This window comes from Pelecanus crispus, chromosome 1, assembly GCF_030463565.1.
Source record: "Pelecanus crispus isolate bPelCri1 chromosome 1, bPelCri1.pri, whole genome shotgun sequence".
NCBI lineage: Eukaryota > Metazoa > Chordata > Aves > Pelecaniformes > Pelecanidae > Pelecanus > Pelecanus crispus.
In genome coordinates, this window is record NC_134643.1 from 162,942,516 (window position 1) to 162,958,509 (window position 15,994).

Genomic DNA, 15,994 nt, shown 5'->3' on the forward strand with positions numbered 1-15,994 from the left:
TTCATCCACCGTTGGTGCCTCGTCGTCTTTCCAGGCTAGTATTGCCAACGAGTTGGAATACGATGCTGGTGCGCTCCGTACCACCTTCCGCCACATGGATTGTGTGCACCTGACTTCATCTGGGTCTTTGGTTAACCGCTCATCATTCAGGTCACTGTAAATCACCTCCAGCACGCCTAATTCCCTCAGGTACTGGATACCTTTCTCTACGGTGGTCCATTTGCTTGGGCGGTATAAAACATCCTCCTTGAAGGGATACCTTTCCTTCACGCTTGACAGAAGTCGCCTCCAGAGGCTGAGCGGTTTTGCCCCTTTTCCAATTGCTTTGTCAATGCCCCCTTCCCTGGAAAGGGATCCCAGCTGCTTGGCTTCCCTACCCTCTAAATCCAGGCTACTGGCCCCGTTATCCCAGCATCGGAGCAGCCAGGTGATGATGTGCTCGCCTGGATGACGACCGAAATCTTTTCGCATATCTCGCAGCTCACTCAGGGATAGGGATCGGGTGGTCACCATCTCATTTATGGGTTCTTCCTCCTCTGGTTCTCGTGATGGCCCTGGTTCATCTTCATCCCTTACTAAACGAACTGATTTCCTCGTGTATTTTTTCTTCTGTATAGGGGCAACTGATACCGGCGCAGGTTGGTTCTCTGGTTTAGCCACAGTGTCTGTCACTGGGGTTTGAGTAGCCGCAGTGCTCATGGCTGTGGCTGGAGTAGCCACAGTGCCTGGGGCAGGGGTTTGAGTAGCTGCAAGGCCTGTAGTGGGGGTTGGAGTAGCCGCAGGGCCTGTAGTGGGGGTTTGAGTAGCCACAGTGCTTGTTGTTTTGTCATCAGATCCAGAGACCTTCTCTTTCTTTTGAGGGTACTGATTAGCGTTGACCACGGCTCGATAGGCATGGGCCAGTCCCCAGCATGTTGCAATGATTTGTGTCTCTCTGGAGCTACCAGGGTGACAACATACTTCTTCCAAATACTTTACTAATTCTTCAGGATTCTGCACTTGTTCAGGGGTGAAGTTCCAAAACACTGGAGGTCCCCACTGCCCTAGGTACTTGCGCATATGTTCCCACACACCCTGCCACTCATAACTATCCAGCCTTGGGGTAGATCTCTGGATGGTATTTTTAAACTGCTTACTGACCTTTATCAAAATGGAAACAACATTCCCAAGAATTATCAATAGAAGTATCTTAACTGCCCAGGGGTGTTCAAGATACAGGAAAGTTGTTGTAATGAAGGAGGAAACATCATAGAAGAAAGCAGCAAAGGTGCCATTCTGTATTTCCTCCACAACAAGCCTCTCAGAGTAAGAAGTATAATTGCTAACTCTCTCTATGAGGTAGTACCCGAAGTACAGTAGTGACTTCTGTATGAAACCCAAATACCAAAGAATGCTCAAGGTCAGGGCTTTGATAAGGAGCCTCCCAAGCAAAAGATCATGAATCACTGCAGAGCATAGCACACTACACAAACTGACAGCAAGCTTTAACGCGTGCTGCAAAAAAAAGAACATGGTGCAGATCAGAAGAACTAATATCGTGACCGGCAACTGTTAACAGACTCCTTAATACACTCTGATTAATCTGTTGTTATCTCAAGCCCCACGTTGGGCGCCAAAAAGGACTGTCGTGGTTTAGCCCCAGCCAGCAACTAAGCACCATGCAGCCGCTCGCTCACTCCCCCTACCCCGATGGGATGGGGGAGAGAATTGGAGGAGTAAGAGTGAGAAACACTCCTGGGCTGAGATAAGAACAGTTTAATAATTGAAATAAAGTAAAATAGTAATGCTAATAGTAACAGTATAATAATGATAATAATAATAATGATACACGAAGCAAGTGATGCACAATGCAATTGCTCACCACCCGCCGACCGATACCCAGACAGTTCCCGAGCAGCGATCGCTGCTCCCCGGCCAACCCCCCCCAGTTTATATACTGAGCATGACGTCATATGGTATGGAATAGCCCTTTGGTCAGCTTGGATCAACTATTCTGGCTGTGCCCCCTCCCAGTTTCTTGTGCGCCTGGCAGAGCATGGGAAGCTGAAAAAGTCCTTGACTAGCATAAGCAGTACTCAGCAACAACTACAAACATCAGCCTGTTATCAACATTCTTCTCCTACTAAATCCAAAACACAGCACTATGCCTGCTGTTAGGAAGAAAATTAACTCTATCCCAGCCGAAACCAGGACAGGCCTATAATTTAATTTGATGATTTGATCATGAAGTCACTCTTGCTGGACCTAGTTGCCACTGAATAAATATCAATGACTTTGTTGCAAATGAGCAATCACATTTATTTCAGATCAAAAATGGGGGAGAAGGTACAGAGAAAGTTCTACAATACAATATCATCCTTTGTCTTATTTTTATAACAGTTATTTTCACTTTGAAAATTACTCCATGAGTCATGAGTAGTGATTGCAGTGAAGTCAGTAAGTAAGGCTGGCGTCTGATCATACTAACAGATCTTTAATAAGAACCTGATCCAGGGCTCATTTAAGACTTTTGGAATTTTTTCATGGACTGTGAATATAAAGTTGATCTGGCCCTGCATTAAGAATCCTTTATTTCCCCAATTAGTACCAAAGCTTGAAATTTACCATGTACAGAAGGACAACACAATGTCTAAGAAACACATATAATCATTAAAACCCTCAGATTAGGCTTTAGGTGGGAATAAAGTGATGCAGAGGTCTTTTGTTAAACTAGTGTATGGGGTGAATTGTTGTGAGGATGAACCTTCATTTAATTTACCCTTTCTTCCCATATTTTTCTACATTTTATTAATTGAAAAATAGAATATTTTTCCCCCACTGTATTAAGATACACCTCAAAACCCTTTTTGCAGATTTCTGATTTACTGTTGTAAGACATTATGATTATTTCTAGTCCTGTTGACAGAAAATGTCTTTTCCATAAGGGCAAAACATGATTCATAAATGCACTTCAAAAACAACCATCAAATTAAATGAGACCCCTACACAATGAAAGTTGGTTTCATGCTGTCCCATGACTCAACTGATTATTGTTTCTCCAAATATTTATGCTTGATAGTCATACTTACCACAAGGTGCCTTCTTGCATAAACTGACATTTAGTATCTTGCAGTCTAAAGTAAAGATTTTTACTTAGAAAGAATGTAAAATCAGGACAAAGCCTCATAAAGCCTTAGAATGGCAAAACTAGTTTTAAACCAGCTTTTTTCCCTCCTCTGCTTCAATCCACTAGCAACTCAACTTTTGCACTATTCAAGGAGCTTTCTTTTGTGAATGGCTTAGATCTGACAATTAGCATGAGAATGCTTTCTCCTTGCATAATGTCAAAATCACCATCTAAGGAAGCCAAGTCATTATGTGGCTTGCAAAAATACCGAAACGGGTACAAATGGTGGGATTTACTTTGGTGTGAACTGGTCTTTTAAAACACTTTCAGAATAAAAATGGAAAGAAAAGGTTGGGGTTTTTTGGTTTGGGTTTTTTTTTTTTTAAGTTTCTGTTGATGTTGACACAAAAGTAAAGGCAATTTCTCTGGTACATTATTGATAGAACTCCAGCATCATCAGAGTAAGTAGTGAAGATAGTGATACCATTGTATGCATTGTTAAATTATTTAAAATTGGAAAGATGCAAATCCCATAGAATGGAGCACCGTTTTCTCTGGAGGAAAAATGAATAGCCTAGTAAGTTTTTGCTTTCCTTCTGCAAGATGTTTTAGCTTCACTAATAGAGTGGTGAAAAAGCTGAAGTGTATATAGAGTGCTTATGCTGTTAAAGCAAAAATTGGGTTCTTATTGTCTCACTAGGGAAACAACTGCTCCCACCTCTGGAGAAGAAAATGAGATTTTCTAATAGGGAAGGAGTCTTCTGAATATTTCCAAAAGAAATCTGACTATGTTAGTGAAATAATAGTCCTCAGAATATATGGAGTTTTGGAGTCACTGCCATAGTAGAATAAGTTAGTCTGTCTGCCCACTGATCCACAGGTCTGGACTTTGGATTCAGTCTCCCCACTGCAGAATTAAGTGAGATTAAAGATATGCTTATATATTTGGTATGAGCTAAATTCATCTAAACATATGAAGGTCAGCAGTAGACCTAGAGACCCTGTATATCTTAAATTAACATGTAAGTGCTACAGGGCTCTGGCCTTTCCCCAGGGATAAATTGCCACAAAAGTCACATTTCTGCTCTCCTTGCTTCACAGTGGATAGACAGGCCAGGGTAATGTAGAGACACAACGAAACCCTCTTCTCATGCTGGGTGATAATTTCTACAGAAGGGCCATTGTGATGGCTCTCTTCAAGGGCTCTCACATCAGCAGTAAGTGTCCATATGTATCAGCTCACACGTGGTGGACAGTGTGCAGAGGGATGGGGTGGAGTGGTGACTCTTCGGCTCCCCAGTCATCTGCGTGTGCTGGGACCAGCCAGCGCGGCCGCCTGTGCAGCACCCGCGCCTGGACCTGTTCTCCTCCTGGCTGGGGCAAAAGCAGCAAATCACTGCCCCTAAAGCCCCCTATAGGACCTATAAGTATGAAATGGTTTGCAATTAGGATGCTAATTTAATTTACCCTTTTCTTGCCATACTCTTACACAGTGTTTTTTTGAATCATTGTTAGTTTCTTTCCTTTGCTCTTTCCTACTCATTCACGTTCCCTTTCGTGCACTCTCTCTTGCTCTTTCCCTCTTTCCTTTGCTATTGTTTGTCATCTTCTCCACTTCTTCACCTTTCTCTTCTGGCTTTCACAACATCATTATCCAGACCTTATTCTATCTTTTCTTTTTGTCTGCACTTTCCTTTTAATGCCTTTTTTTAGGTCCTATAAAAGGGGTTTTTTGGTTAAATTATCATCTATAACCTTAGCTTCTATTGCTAACATGCCTTTTTTTACAACTGGTTTTGTTTCAATTTTCCTTACGTTTGGCATAAATAAACTGTTGCAGTCTGAAAAGAGCTTGTGAGTAGTTATGGGTTGAAGGATATTCTCAGAGAAAAAAAGGGATTAAATACCTCCAGTAACACACAACAGAAATAAAGGGGAGTTGTGGGGGGGGAAACCAGTTGTGCTGACAGGCTGTCTGAGGAGCTCTGCCATCTCCTAAAGCAGACACTAGCACTGTTTGTGAAGATTACGTCTACCCCATTTGCAATGTCCTTCCCTATAGGAAGCACTCAAAGTGAAACAGAGTATCTGAACTTTGAATGCAGACTGCAGAGAAGCACAAACAGGCAATCAAATCCAGCTATAAAAACATGACATGATCTATACATAATACATTTGAACCCTAGCATATTGGATGCTTTTTATTATAGTTATTCAGAAGAGTCCATGAGATCTGAAAAACAACCTGATCCTAAAGGGAAAAGAAAATGGTACTCTTTATTTGAAACCATTAGTTACTGTACCACTTTGGGGGGTTTAACTGCATTATCTAGCATGCATCATCCTGGCACGCTACTTTTTCACAGGGGAATTCAGTTATGTAATTCACTATTTTCAGTACTCACTGGAGTTGCATGCTTTATAGAGGGGAACACAATATGGACTTCTGTGCTTGTTTCACATACTTAGCAATAGACATATGGAATAAATTACCAGGGAAAAGCAATTTGAAATAAAGAATACAAATGGGTCAAGTTCATTTCTGTAGAAGGAAGACACAGAGATTTGTAATCCAACAACAGAAAGCCTGGGACTGAGACAAACTGGAGATGGGTAGGTAAGAGCAGGCAGCCCTTTCTTAATCTTTTAACTGTATGCATTTGAAGTTCTCAGATGTGCCTTTCATATTAAACACCACATTTGTGGGCATAATTACTTAGCTGTACTTTCATATGTCATCTTCAAATTCTTTAACCTCAGTGTTCTGAGTCTACAATCATTTCCCAATTAATCACTGCAAATTGCCTGACAGCCTTTAACAGCCACTGTGATGAAGCAGGAATGAATCTATACGTTCAATTCCAAGTGACAGATTTCAAAACCCCTTACTCTTAGCAGACGAAGGCAATAAAGATGGTATGACAACTTGTTAAGACACCATTTCTGCACTGTTACTAAAATGCTAACTTTTGTGGCCAGAAAGTATCACAGCTGCCTACAGGCAACATCGAGAGCTCTCATGACTTAGGGGGAAAAGACACAAAATAAGAAGCAGGCCTTGCTGTTCTGTGGGAGGAGGATGAGTGGCTGGGTTTAAGGAAGCATCTTAGGTAACATTTAGTAGGAAGTGCTGAGGGAAAGAGGCTAGTGGTGCTAGAAGAAAATATCAGTGACTTGCTGAGTCTAATTGTGAGTAAGACTCAAGAGATTTTTTACTACCTAATAAAGCTGGGAAGAAAAAATGTTCTGGTGCAATGATTTTCAGAAGTACAGGAGAAAGAGAAACTGAACTCAACAGAGCAGTGTGTGGAGTAAACCCATCCACCCACACATAAATTTTGTACCTTCCTATTGCTTAGATGGGATTTGCATGTTGTGTAAGCTTGAATCTAGCTCTTTCTATAAGTCTGATTTTCATCTACTGTCTGTGCTTCTTGACAGACTTTATTTAACATGTGGTGTTAAGAAACATGGTAAAGATACTGTGATTAAAATACTGTGCTACTTGGTGAGGCACTCTCCAGCATAGGCAACAGTAGTATTACTGTGAAGGCTCTTTCTTCTTGGTATCAGACAATGGAAGAGACTGAGACTGTCTTTCTGAAAGAGGAACTAAAATGACAAAATAATTGGTTTGATATCTGTCCCTCCCCCAAAACCTGAGCAATCAGAAGACGTCACTGACTTCAGCATACTTGCTGAAAGAACTGTGTTTCCTACGAAAGGAAAGGGGTTTTTTTTTGGAGGTTCTGTCAATAATGTAAATGACTTCTTAGTTTTCAAATATTTATCTTCTCGCTTTTAATTAAGGTGAGGAATGAATGTCATGGTTAAAGATACCCAAACTCACAAATGGTTGGTATTCAAAACCTGTAAGAAATGCTTTTAATAGTGATTGGATTAAAAAGCTACAACTATAAAATGCAACTATTATATGGCATGTTATTTTGGATCCCACTTGTGATTATTATTCTTCAATCTCTTTATTTTTTAAAACTATATAAAGATGCAACATATTCCTATAGAAAATCCCATTTTAAACTATGGGGAAATTGAACTTGTCTGACATTTAAGTGAGATTTTTTTTCAGAGCTGTCCTATGGGCTTTGGAGATGCAGGGAGCCCTACCATTCAAATCCCGTAACAGGGACTGAAAATGTCAGCCTAAAGGCAATGTTGGGAAACACAATAGGTCAAAATCCTTCTTTAAGAAAACTGTCCAGTGCTATCAATACAATATTACTCTGTTTCCTTAGCAGAGAATTTGTTTCAATATGTGCCAGATGCTACAAAATATATTTAGAGAAGTTATTCTCTGCATGGGCTGCAAAGTCAGCCTGACCCTCAGCATTCATTATGTTTCTGCTGCCTGGCTGCCATACATGTCAAAGAACTTTCTCAGCTAATGCTACTTACTAAAAAATGTTTCTTTCACACAAATGCCCAATCCCAGAAGCTCCCGTGGTGCCTGTTGGCTTTTACTGGGTATTCATTTTGTTGCCTTTGAGAATTATAAGAAGACGCTGAGCATCTGTGTTGCTGGTCCTAAGGCTTTGAGTACTGTTACTGTGTAGCTATCCTTAATGCAAAACATCCGGGGGGGGGGGGGGGGGGGGGGCGGGAAACCCCAAAACAAAACAAATGAGGAAACAGAAAAACTCTAAATTTAGACTACACTATTGCAGACATTTTAGAATCAGATGAACTGGGGAACAAAGCACATACATACACACGCTATCTTCATCTCTATCTGTATGTCAAATTATTCTCTGTTTATGAGAAAAACAGAATCTGTTAACAACTGACCTGTTGCTCAGCTAGCTATAAAGAAATCATTAACCTATTATGATGCACACATGCTGTTCCACCTGGCAGGAAGATGTTTCAATTTTAGTTTTTGACAAAGATTTCAAGAAAGACAGCATGCTCAACAGGAGGAAAATCAACTGAGAATGATGTAGAACTCCATGACTTTTTCTGAAGGATTGTTAAAGGGATCTTTAATGAAACCAGCTCAGTAAAGTGTCACAGAAAGAAGCAGACTCATAAAGGACCCTGAGTACTTTTGGGGGAGAACAATGACATCTTTATGTTTCAAAATGAAGTAAGAATGTAGGGAGGCTGGGCTGAGAATGCTAGGGTAATGAGGCTATATGAGGAGGGCTGTTTTGTCCCAGAGCATCCTTTTCCTTCACCCTGGAAACACTTAGGACAGCAAGAGGTATATAACACATCCCTCCATCCTGTGGCAGGAAGTTATCATTGTTCAAGGGTCGGTCTGCCCGTCTTATTGCTGAAGTGCTTCATATTCATTTTCTCAAATTCCTGTTGTTGCCACTTGCTCTCTTCTAGTTAGGTTAACCCTTTCCTTGTGTTTGCAGATGATACAAAATGAGGAGGGATGGACGATACATCAGAGGGTTGTGTTGCCTTTCAGAGGGACCTGTACAGGCTGGACAATTGGGCCAAAAGGAACCTCATGGAGTTCAACCAAGGGAAATTACAAATCCTGTCTCCATGAAGGCATAAACAACCCCATGAATCATTATGGTCTGGGTGGTGACTGTCTGAAAAGCAGCTCTGCAGAGAAGGACCTGGGGGTCTTGGTGGAGAACAAGTTGAATATGAGCCAGCGACATGCCCTTGCTGCATATTGGACCAATGGTATCCTATGCTGCATTAGGCAGAGCATTGCCAGCAGGTCGAGGGAGATGATCCTTTCCCTGTGCTCTTCACTGCTGAGACTCATTTAGAGTGCTGGGTCCAGTGTGTGACTCCCCAGTATAAGAGAGACATGGACTTATTGGAGCACATCCAGTGAAGGGCCACGAAGATGATGAAGGAACAGGAGCATCTCTCCTATGAGGAAAGGGTGAGAGAGCTGGAACTGTTCAGCCTGGAGAAGAGAAGGCTCAGGGGTATCTTACCAGTGTGTATATATACCTGATGGAGGCAGTAAAGAAGACAGAGCCAGACTTTTCTCAGTGGGGCTGAGGTACAGGACAAGAGGCAGTGTGCACAACATTAAAACAAATGACATTATTCTTGACCATAAAAACCCACTTTTTTTTTACTGTGAGGTTGGTTGAACCCTGGGAAAGGTTTTCCAGAGACATTGCAGTCTCTTCTCTCTTGGAAATATTACAAACCTGACTGGACATGGCCCTGGGCAACCTGCTCTAGGGGACTTTTCTTAAGCAGGGGGTTGAACTAGATGAACTTGAGTTTCCTTCCAGCCTCATCCATTCTGTGGTTCTTCTGTGATTCTGCTGTTGTAAAATTCTTCTTCAGTTAATGTTGTGTTTAGATAACACAAAATTAAAACAACTCAAGAAAAAAATGTTTGACTTCAGTATGGATTACTTCAGTTTAGAATAAAAATAGAAAATGAAGAAGGTATAGGTATATATAAAAGATTTGTTTTGCATACAATATGTGGAAAGAGTTGTCCTAAGCACAGAATTGAGCTGTGGATTTCCCTAGCACAGTAAGAAGCAGTGCTGTATTCATTTAAAAATTCTGAAATGAAACTTGTATGAATCTATTCATGCATCACAAGGACTGATAAGTCCCATGTTTTTGTTAGAATATCAGAGGAATATTTTATATGGATAACTTTCACAGTGACAGCATACAAAACAAGCTTAGTTCTGTCAATCATTTTTGGGATGTGCTGAAATAATTTCTCAGTTTCTAAAATCCAACCCCATGGACAAAAAAAGGATGTTTTACCAATTTTATATTTGGTTTATTACCATAATTCAGTCTTTAAGAAACAGTACAAAACTAATATGTTCCTTAGTATAGCTTGTAAGAAGTGAGGGGAGGAGCATCAGGCTGTCTGATGTGAGCCATTAGAGTTCGGTGATGTATGGATGCTGCCACTGCATGGTGCAAATTGGTCAGAACTTGGGAAAATAGACAAATAAACAAATTTCTTTCTTGATTTGGAATAAGGTGAAAGGAGTGCATAAACTAAGAAGCTGAAAAGACCTCTGGGGCACAACTAGTGAAGGACAAAATTAATTAATGTTCTACCTACAAACTATGGGTGCAGTACAGAGTCCACAGGTAGCTGCAGTTCTGGCTCAGGAGCCCTATGTGTCGTCTCAGACAGAAAGCTGGCTGTGAAGCCAGAGGAAGTATGCACACCTCATTCAACAAAAAAACATATAGATGTTTTAAACAAAATTTAAGTGATAAAAACCTGACTTATTTTAAGCCTGAAATCTTTAACTGTAAGGCAGGAGAAAGTATTTGGTAAAACCCAGGCTTTGGTTGTAAGCTGAACTGACTTGGTAAGTGAATTAACTGTATGAGCAAAGAGCAATCTGGAAAATAAACCGTTTGAAACAGTATGATTACAAAATAGCATATTGGTTCGGAAGCTGCGTATGATAGCTTAAAAAAGATATCAACCTTTCAGTCTCAAGAAAAGACACGAAGAGGAATTTAAGTAATTTACTAAAGGTAGGAAAATTCTCAATAAACTAGAGAACAGAGCTAAAAAAGCCCAACTAGTCTATGATTCATGCCAAAATACCACTCTGTTCACCTGAAGACAGAGGTTAAGGAGAGCAGCTTGTAAAGTTCAATGCAAATAGGACCAAGTATGCACATTTGCTAGTCACTGTATTGAATGTATGCCCTTTGCATATGCAGGGACCCCAAAGAATTAAATAACTGTATCACAAGGAAACATTTTCCACTACCTACAATGGAAAAAATCAGGAAAAGATGTTTAATTCAAAGTCTTTCACTAAGCTTGATTGATAGCAGGGTTTTGGCAAGGGACATTAGAAAAACAAAGTTTGCATCTTTGCATGTTCAACGCTTGCTTAAAGAGATGCTGTTTTTCAGACTCTCTTTTTGGTTATGTTTTGCACCTGAGGTGTGTCACCAAAATGCACTGTAAGAAAGTTTGACGTCACAACAGCTATTAAGTCTGATGGTGTTTTGCACTATGGGAAAACACTTCAAAGTGTGGTAAGAAAAAATGAGCAACTTTGGAAATATTCAGAGCTTAGGCTAGGACTACAGAAATAAAAATAAAAAAATCTGTGTAATAGAAACAACATACCTGGGAGAGAAGTTAGCATAGGAAAGACTAGAGCTAGGACACTGTATAAGTGGGGTCTCAAAGATGCTTGTTCTCAAACACAAGAGTAGCAAGCAAAGATTTCTTTGCAGTAGTGAACTATGGAGGATGACGTGTGCCTAATTTGGCTGCTAGCAATCTGAGACTGCTCTGGTGCAAAAGTGTCTAACATATATCAGATAAGTATCTTAATAAAGTGCATAAGGAATTAAAGGAATCATTTCTGAAATAGTTGGAGAGTAAATTAAAGAACAAACTGTCTATAGACTTAGGTAATAGGAGGCTGTTACAAAGAACTGTTACAGTTCTTTGAGAAAATCTGGTTCAGAAAGAAAGAACAAGGGAATTCTTCGACATAATGGGCTATCACTAAAATTGTTTGTCAATATGCTCAGATAAAGAAAGAGACTTTGGTCTTGGTCCACTGGGATAAAAGATTTCATGTTTTTTTAATGGGAATTCAGTGTAAGTGAACACAACCCAATTATTGGAATTGTCAGGTAAATAACAGAGTAAGGTTGTAGAGATTTATTTAGTTAGTTAGTTACATATGTATGATTTTCAAACTGAATACTGACCTCAAAGAGAAGCTGTATTGCAAATGCATGCGCCAGAGAATTTTGTGTAAAAAGATAGCTGAGATAGACTATATACATGTCAATCTATTATAACAATAAATCTGTTTGGTCTTCCATGAAATATGGAATACTATTACTAGAAATATTGCAAGGGATGAGACATACTAAAGAAACTATTTAAGTCATAGGGTGTGGAGAGCAGCGCATTTGTAGAATCACTTATCAGTTGAAAGGTACTATCTGAGTAAGAAAGGATTTTTTTGGGAGGTAACTGGGTAGTGATTCCTAAAATACTCAAATAAAGAAAACATTATTTTTATTTTTTATGTATGTTGAGAGAATATTTGAAGTTTTAAAGTGAAGGAGCAAGGATGCTCTACATCCCTGCAGTATGATGCCTAGGCTAGTAAAAATTTGTTGGTCGGCCTGATGTACCAACCTTTATTTGCATGTCCCAAGGGAAATTCCTGAGCCTTTGTCTTCCCTTGGGATTTAGAAGCAACATGCAAAAGAAGAGATTGGATGCCTTCTGTGCAAGACACAGGATATTATTCATTATAAAGCCTTCTCAAGCTATTTGCTGTCCTCAGCAGCCTGACTGAACGGTGGGACATAAGGGACATTGCCCTTGTCTCCTGTGTCCAGTGGCTAGCCCTGCTGCAGAGGATTAAGCTCTTCAATATGCAATTCAGTATCCGGGAGACTCCTCTGCATTCTGTTTGTGGTGGGTTAACCTTGGTTTGCTGCCAGGTGCTCACCAAGTCACTCTTTCCATTCCCCCTCCCTCTTCACTGAACTTGGTGTCTGCGTAGTTGTTTCTTTCATGTTTTCTCACTCCTCTCTCTCCCAGCTGCTGTGCAGTTTTTTACCCTTTCTTAAATATGTTATCACAGAGGTGCTACCAATGTCACTGGTGGGCTCAGCTTTGGCCAGTGGTGGGTCCGTCTTGGGGCCAGCTGGAACTGGCTCTGTCCAACATGGGGGTAGCTCCTGGTGTCACCTCACAGAAACCACCCCTGCAGCCCCCCCGCTACCAAAACCTTGCCACCTATACCCAATACACTGTTCTTTCTACATATCTCACAATTCTTTACAACTCTCAAATAGATGTCGGTTCTGAGGCTTATTTATGGAAGACAAAGTCTAGTCCAAGGCAAGCGAAGGAATACAAACTGATGGTCCAACAAAATGTGCTCTCAAATCAATACAGCTCTCAGTTTGTTTATTAGCCAAAAAAGTGTCCAGAATTCCAAATAAAATGTTGCTTCTCTGAACCAACCTTATGTGAGATTTGCACCACTAAAGAAGAAATCAGTGCAGGTTAATTAATGTCCAGTAGAGATATATGTCATACCTAACACAGCAATATCTAACAGAGAAGTACTCTTTAGTGATTGGAAGCAGAATGCTTGCAGAGATACATGAGCAAAGCAGCTTGCTGTTTGTGCTGCTGCAAACATGTTTGAATCTGTGATCACTCCTCTGCAGTCAAAATAATAAGGTGCCTGAAGAAGGAGCCAGACTTGGAACATGTTCTTTGCTGTTGTATTATAGCACCGATCGAAGGAAACATGGACTGTGTCACCTGCTGATACTTTGTTTAAGAGAAAAACAAAACCAAGTAGACTCTTCATGGGAGTACTTTTAGGTTGCAAGTCCCTCTGAGCAGAAATTGTAATTTGAGTTCAGATAAGACACGGATCTCTACATATGCCACCGTAGTTTTCATCTCAATGAATAATATCTTTTTCCACAGAATTCCAAGAAAATAAAAAAGTGATAAAAAGAGCACTTAGTAGTGACATAAAGACAAGCTTCATAATTTTCATTTCATGTCCTAGATTATTAATCTAGCCACAGCGGGTAATGCAAAGAGTAATGTCAAGTAACACTAGTTCTTTTTTAGAAAAGGTAGTATCTTAACAAAATTCTATGGAGTACAAATGAATCATCTCCTAGAGAGGAAACTTTTATTCCTTGTAATTACCTTAATCTTAACAAGGATATTTCTTTTACTTTCTGTGCATTTTCCTGTGCAACAATGACAACACTGCTGGTCTGCTTTTTCTATATAATCAGTGCCTTCAGCCAAAGAATATTAAAGATGACAGTAGAGAATATGGTAGGCCTCTTGAAGGAGTTTCCATAGTCTTTGAACTGCAGGTTTAACTCATACCAAGCTATAATTTTTGCCTGAAATCTTTGCTGCAGTACACTTTGGTTATGGTAATAAGTTTGGGTATCTTATATTACATTTTCAGAATGGGAGAAATTATTGAAATTGAAACCTAGTTTTTCTTAAGTGAAAAAGCACTCTTTTCAAAAGTGACTTCCAAAATCTGGACATTCTAAAATGTTAGAGCTACTTGAATTCAGTGCTTGCGAGCTTTACTTGGGGTCTGTATGTTTTATGATGGCAGAATGACATACTGGGGGAGTGTTAAGCACTTGCTTTAGCCTTACGAGGCCAATCTTTTCAGGCTCCTTCTATGGAGAGTGGGCAGAGAGACTGCTCCGGGGAAATGGTGGGCTCCTCAGTCAAGGTCTTGTCCTGAACCTCTCCCTAGGGATACCCATCTTTCTTCATGACTGTGGAGGCTTTCCAGAGAGCTGAGGTTCTTAAGGATAAAGTCAGCTTTTAAAAAATGCTTTCTGTCCTTACAAAGTCCAATAGTCTTTCAGTACACATTCAGAGTATTTTCTGGTGAAGATAATTTTTTTTTTCTCTCTTTCTGTTCTCATACAGTCAATCTCTGATTTAATCTATATACACATATCAAAATGTATATATTTATTGTTATATGTATTAAATAATATCTATATTTTGTTCCCCTCAGCTTTGAAATAAGTTTTTGTATCATAGGTTTGTGCAACTATCTAAATAATGAAAATTTGATGTGATTCACTCCTATGAATCTAAAAATGTGTATACAACCTTCTTAAAGACAATATCCAAGTCCTAATTCACTCAGCATTACAAAATTCTGTCTGTCAAGTATCCAAAAGAATGACTTTGTCAAATACTTTATGTAGAACAATGGCTGAAGAACACTGTGTCTTACTAGTAAAGGCAACACTAAACTCTCTGTAAGTTAGTATAGCACTAAAAACTTAATTTTGATGAGTGATTACAATACACTTTGTCCCGCGATCTTTTCTCACATGGTGCTCTGGAAGAGCAATTATTTGGATAGTTATCTGTTCATGATACTCAGTATTTACTTGTCAAAAAGCAAAACCCCCTGTAACAATGAGAAATACATCTGTTTTCAGTTGTTCTGGTTCTGCTTGTTCAATAAACAGGGGATATAATCCCGGAAATTTAAAAAAAAAAAAAAAAAAAAGAAAAGAAAAAGGTTTGCTTCTGCATAAGCAAATGACAGGCAGGTTGAAAGAACACAGTTGTCACCCACAACTTTTTCAGAACTTGCAGAAATGCCAACAATTCCATATCCATAAGATAAGATGAAAATTTTTATTTTTATTTTTATAAAGACTTATTTTTTAGTAAAGGAAACAAAGAATATTTTCTAGTGAAGAAGAAAATATAAGTAAGTCCATGTAAGACATCCAAATTACAAGGAGGTAAGCTAGAGTGAAAACCTAGTGCACATTAAGTGTTCTATGGAATATGTACTTTCCTAGGTATGTGGACAGGGAAGACTGCAACAAAAAAATAATGCTTCACAATATGAAGCTCTAGGAGGTGATGATTAAGTCCATAAGATCAAGAAAAAGCAGAAGGTTAGCATTTTGGGGTCATGTGGTTTCTGGTTACAACATTTGAACCCCATTTACTAAAAAATAACAAATTCTGACTCTTGCAACAGAGAATTACAGAAGTGTCTTGCATGAGATCTGTGCTTTAGAGAACAAAAATGTCCCCTTTCCCATTTTGTCTGTGTTAAATATTTCTGAGGTCACACTTAATCGGGCAAAGGTGAAATTAAGGTTATGCGCTTAAAAGCTGTTGATTTTTATGGAAGTTAAGCCTAAATGGTGCATGGATCATTTTTCTAAAAGAAAACAGCTTCAATGCAACAGACCAATTTTTGAACCAGAGTGGTCTTGCAGTTGTAAGTAAAAGGAGAGCTAGGAATTACAATCAAATGATGAATAATTTTCTACATTTTTCTGTAAAAACTGACTTTAAAATTGTGAATTTTAGACCTAGAGATGAAATTCTTACAGAAAGTTATTTCTGATCATCTT